The sequence below is a fragment of the Eschrichtius robustus genome, chromosome 9, assembly GCF_028021215.1.
Source record: "Eschrichtius robustus isolate mEscRob2 chromosome 9, mEscRob2.pri, whole genome shotgun sequence".
Classification (NCBI taxonomy): Eukaryota; Metazoa; Chordata; class Mammalia; order Artiodactyla; family Eschrichtiidae; genus Eschrichtius; species Eschrichtius robustus.
In genome coordinates this window covers 64,882,324-64,888,323 of record NC_090832.1, presented here as the reverse complement: position 1 = coordinate 64,888,323, position 6,000 = coordinate 64,882,324, and the positions used below count along the sequence as shown (strand labels likewise).

The following is a 6,000-nucleotide window of genomic DNA, read 5'->3' as shown; positions in this document are numbered from 1 at the left end:
CAGTGTCCACTCCCAACGTTCCTCCTTGACTCCATTCCCCAAATGAGAATCAGATTCAAGCGTGGCACAGACAGGGGCCTCCACCAGGAGGCAACTGCTTCCACGCCAAGACAGTTGTCAACTTGCAGGAAATTCTCTTCACTAATGCACTAAGGAGTCCATGGCTGAGGGGATCGCCAGAATTCATGAAGAGGGCTACCTACGGTGGTGGCTCTCCATTAGCTCAGGAAGACAGTGAGTCTGCTGCCGCGGAACTAGGCTCCCTGTGGAAATGACGGAGCCCAGCGTGCTGAAGTCAGGTGCTGGCAGGTAACCTTTAGCTATATAGTGGGCGCAATTACCATAATCAGCCACAGAGGTCTACAGCAGTGGCTAATTAATCCCAGGGCTCTGTAAATGAAACAGCTGGGCAACCTCTTAATGCGCTGTTTGACTTATAAGCAGAACATTCCAGGCCTGCTGAGCCAAATTAAGACTTGAAATACCGTAGTGAGGTTCACGGCCTCTCGTTAGGTTCTAAAATGTAAACTATCTCATAGACCCAGAATGATTGGCAGGGAGGCCAGCCCTCTTTGAGCAAAAACCCTTGAAAAGGGCCTCAACCCTGTACTGTGAATCTTCCTCCAAGTCCTCTCCGAAGGCTATAATCCCTTAACAATGTGACTGAGAAAAAGCAAATAGTCAGGCCTTACATGATTATTAGATGCTGGCTCTGAGTGGAAGCATGTGGTCCTCTAGTCAATTAGGGGTAATGGAGATCAGGTGAGAGATGCAATCTTGGCAAAGCCAATTTTACACTAAATCCATTGGGATTGTTTCTCCTGTTATTTCCCTAGGCCTGAGATATTTTGGAGTAAATATATACTTAGTAACTGACAGAGTCCTCACATTGGTCCTCTGAGCTATGGAATGAGGGCTATTATTGTAGAAATGTTCCATGTAATTTCCTCTAGTGGTGTTCTCCCTCAAGATACTAAATCAAAAGATACCAAACCAAAAGCAATACCGCATTCCTGGTGGTTACTGCAGACATTATTGTCGCCAACCAAGGACTTAGGAGATAATGGAGTGGATGTCTTTATTTTCTACCCATTTAACTTTCCAGTTTGACTACTGCAAAAGTTAGAGGGATCTTGGAGAATGACTGTGGATTATAACAACCTTTATAACCATCAGAAAATATGACAGTTTGTATCTGCTGTTTTGGACATGGTGTCTTCACTGGAGCAAGTGAATGGATGCCCTAGACCCTGGTATGCTATCACCCTTCACCCTAAAAAACGCTGTTTTTAATGGCCAGCTAATTAACATAATCAGAAACAGATTGTCTTCACGCATCACAAACAGTAGCACTATTTACCATTTTTTACCATCTTTTTTTCTTTTTCAGTTCTACGACAATTCTTTTGCTCTCTGTCATAATCTAGCACAGACGAATCTTCTTTCTTTATCTGGTTGCTTGTGGCATGCTGATCCATTGCATTACGCTAATTGAAACAGGTAAGAAGAAAGTAACAAGCACCATAATTTTGATACGTGCTGGCCTGCAAAATCCATGAAGTTTCTTCGGGTTTCTTAGGTGGGGAATATCTAGGGATACTCTCTTAAAGTAAAAGATAAGTTGCTGTACTTCTCAATACCCTTCCCCCCCAAAATAGGTATAATGGTTGATTAACTTCTTTAGATTTTGAAGCAAATAACATAAAATAACTGGTCATGTTGTTTCGATATGTTTACCAAGTGGTCTTTAAGGCTATAGTATTGAGTGGGGCCCAAAGCAAGAGAAGGCTACACAGCAGGTCTAGGCTGCAGTGCACGCTTCCCTGACGTATGGTCCTTAGGATCCGGCAGGCACAGTGGTCCTGCAAGGGGCTGTGGTACATGGAAATACTTTGTGAGGTCTCTAGCAAGTGGAAACATGAGAATAGCAGCAGAGACCTCTTGGATTTTAGATTAAATCCATGACCTATCCTGCCAAATAGCTATACTCGACTTGAAAATTAGCTCCTGGCATACTCTTAGGTCCTGGTAAACTCTTAATGACTAACCACGGGACACCAAGTGATTTTGTGACTCAAGCCGCCCGAAATGGAAAAAAAAAGACAAGAACAGATGTTAAGGGGTACAATGCTGAGGGGTTGATTGAAAATTGTGTTGACTTTTCTGTTTGTTCTTGTGGTTCAATTCTTTACTTTTCTACACCCTGTTCTGTTCTCTGAGAGGCTGAAAGTATTCCCTGGACTCTCTTGCCCTGTAGCTTCTTGTTGTGTTTGGCCAACGGGATGCAATGAAATGGCAATGGGAAAGATTGATTATTTGTTCATTCCCTACACTTCCTCTCTGCTGAGCTGCTGTTTAGCAGCAGCTGTGTCCCTCTGTCTATGGCCACAGCTCCTTTTCCTATGGCCACAGCTCTAACTTCCTGGAGCAGCCTGAGGATATGTTGGCTTCCCTCTGTCACTAGTTCTTGGGATCTTCAACATTCTCTTTTGTTGCTCTTAACCTTTTCGACACCTTTATAAATAGTTCCTTTATTTAACTGTGGGCTATTACTCCTTTGAGCATGCAGTCATTTTTCCCCCAGAATAAATGACAGAACAAAAAGAGGATCCTGGGGAAATATCACATCATATCCTACCACATGCTTAGGGATTTTTCTAGTAAGAGACAAATAAAATCTATCTTTTTAAAAGACACTGTTATTTTGGGGTTTTATATTATAGGCAGCCAAGCATAATCTTCAATGAGGTAACTCCTCACTTTGACAACTCCTTGTTCTACTTGTCTGGAAAGTGCTGCTTTACTGACCACATCCCAGTATCCACTGTATCCCTTGGATGCCACTCCTTCCTCTGAAAGTTAATAGACTTAGCGTCTTTACCACTTACTTTTGGCTGAGAATGTCTAAATGTATCATTATCTACCATTCTCATACCATCCACTGTCCCTTAACTAAAATGTTGCAAACATGCCCTGAACTCAGAAGTTAATCAATGTATGTTATTGATAAGAATGACACTTTCCCCATTTATTTTGGAAAAGTCAAATTTCACATCCTTCTAAGTGCAGAAGACTGATAGTTTAAGTATTTTCTTTCTGGGTGCTTGCCCTAAGTCTGTCTTATGACAAGTTGTGTTTTTCCTTTTCCCTGAATCTGCCTGTAAAGTAATGTAGAAGAATATGATTGGGGGAGGGGTGCTTTAGTAAAGAGAGAAGAAGGAATACAGCAGGGACCCAGGCCCTGTTTCATCTTGTTCCATGATCGTGAGCTGGGACAGCCTTTGGAGTCAATAACTCCCCAAAGACCTCTCTGCAGGGTGTGGTCCTGTCAACATCTGCTCACTTGACCCCTGTAAAAACTCCTCTTCCTCATCCACACCTGTTCCTCCACAAGCTACAGAGAGGACTGTCAGCCTCTCACTGAGGGTTGATTTTTGTCTGTGTGTGTCTGGCATGTAACTCATGAGACTAGAGGCACTAGAAGGGCAAAGGTTTTTCCTGTCTTGGGTATTTCTGTATCCTTAGAAGCTAGCACCTGCCGAGCTCATAGCAGAAAGTCAAAGAAGTAACTTCAAACAAAGTAGAAAACACATCTTCAAGATAGCACTGGAAATCTAGCACGGTACTCCATGAAATCTTCCTTCCTACTATTTTCATCACCTTCAAATATGCTGTACCTAATGGCGAGATTTTACTCCTCTGTAATTCCATAGTAATTTGTATATGCTTCTCTTATAGAATTTTTTCATGTTACCTCACAATTCTATATGTCTTTTCCACTAGCCTATGTAGTTGTCGAGCACAGCAGCTTTTACAGCTGAGTGTTTTAAACCTTGGGCTCTGAAACTCAGCTCTGCTACTTCATGGTTTTATCATCTTACTTAAGTTACTTAACATCTCTAAGATTCAGTTTCCTTATTTGTAAACTGTATATAATTCATTCATTCATATATTTATTATGCGCCAGGTGCTAATGAAAGTATTGGACAGAGTTAAGAGGGGAGAAAAAAAAAAAAAAAAAGAAAGGAAAGGGAAGAGGAGGAAAGGAAAGGGAAGAGGAGGAAAGGAAAGGAGGAAAGTTCTTGCCCTCATGGTACATTCTAGCTATGAATGTATTCATATCTATCCATATCTATACCTACAGAACAAACAAACAATAGAAGTTCATACATTTATAGCCACTTTAAAGAAAATAAAGCAAGGTAAGGAAATAGAGCTTGACAGAGCTGGCAAAAAGTCCTGATGTTTATTGGAGACGCTGATTTGAGGATTGTAGAAGACCCTCAGAATTTTAGGGCTGCTCACACATATTCTGTTTCTTCTTGATGTATGATAGGATTACACTTTCTACCATCTTTGGAGTTAGGCATGGCCTAGTGACTTGCCTTGAAAGTTAAAAGTTGACTTGCTTTGACAGCAGGGAGTTGCATGCAGAAACTTTCAGAGGAGCCAATTAAGATTCGCCATACCTCCTCTCCCCTGCTGGAAGTACCGCGGATACATTTATGGAGAAGGGGCCTCCTTCAGCTTAGGCCTTCATGTTGACTCATGCTGGACATCAGAGGTGACTTGGGGACTGTTTTACAAGAGCATAACCTGTCCTATTCTTACTGATGCAAGCTTTATCATAATGTCTGACACCCAGAAAGTATTTGGTAAATTCTTACTATCATTATTATTAATTTTATTATAGCAACATTTGTATTGCCACTATAGAAGCATAATAGGGAATCAATATCTTTCTCTTAAATGAGTTTAAGGCATTAAAGTGCAAGTCCTTACATTTTTACTGGGAGCTTGCCTGTCTTATAAATAAAAAACCCAACTAATACAGACTGTGACTTCTCAAATTCCAAACCGTCTTCGCTAGATCTATGATATATTTCAGGTTTGTCTTCTTGCTTATCTAGACACAAGAAACATAGTCAAACTCTTTTTTCAAAAAAAAAAAAACATTATTACATGGTTCACAATAGCACAGGCTCCGAAGATAGATAGCTGGGCTCTCATACTAGTGTTTTGTTTTCTTTTTAATAAAAAGGTATTTATTGGTTTAAATAAAAAAATAAAGTGCAAGTCTTTTGGCCCTACCTTCACAACTAGGAAAAGTAATGTCAAAGTATTTCAAATTACCTGTCAGAGGTGGCAGAGTGTCAGCACTTAGACCCAAAGAGGTCCCCTCAGTGGGGAAGATTAAACTTCGTGTTTTTAATGTTTTTCTATTGATTAGAAATATAAAACTAGATATACACACTTTAGAAGTCATAGACATAATACATTTAATTATGAATTCAAGAAACCTTTAAAAAATCAAGTATATAAATAAAAAACGTTAATTCAAGGGAAATACTATTAGGAATAGTAAAATTTGTCTCAAAATGTCAACAGAAACTAACGATGTTATTTATTTTTAGGCATAAAAATTAAATTTTCAAAGAAATAACTAAGTAGCTTCACTGGACAGAAATGTCCTTTTGAACTGAAATGTAGCTCATTTTCACTTAAACCTTTGCAACGGGACCACAGGAAAAAACTAAAGCATAACTTTCTGTGGTGGCAGAAATTGCTAACAACACCAGAGTAAATCTGCTGGCGGTGAAACACGGAAGGACACATCTGGAGAGGGGCGGGAAATGCAAAACACATCAGAGGCAATTTTTCAGTGGATAAAATTAAATCAAAGGAGAAAGCAAATTTACTGGAACATAAATATAAATGATAAAATGGGAACTACATTTTCTAAAATAAGACTGTGTCTCTTAAATAAGTATTTCAGTGGTATCTACAAAATCAACGCCATGATTTAAAATTCTACAAATGAAGTTCTAAATATCCTATTCCTGACGCATACAAAAAACTACTGACGTGAGCGTATTGTTTCTTTTTTAGAACTCACCATCTACCACAAAAATAACTGCAGCAAAAGAATTAAATTGAATGTGTATTATATGTTAGTAAGGAATACAGTATAATCACAATGGTTGCTTTAATAGCTTGGCT

General features: G+C 39.5%; 1 pseudogene; it reads left to right on the top strand.

Annotated features, from left to right (window-relative positions):
* Positions 1-271: 271 nt before the first annotated feature.
* The window catches only part of LOC137769147 (activator of 90 kDa heat shock protein ATPase homolog 2 pseudogene), a 28,375-nt pseudogene continuing 22,646 nt past the window's right edge, over positions 272-6,000 (top strand).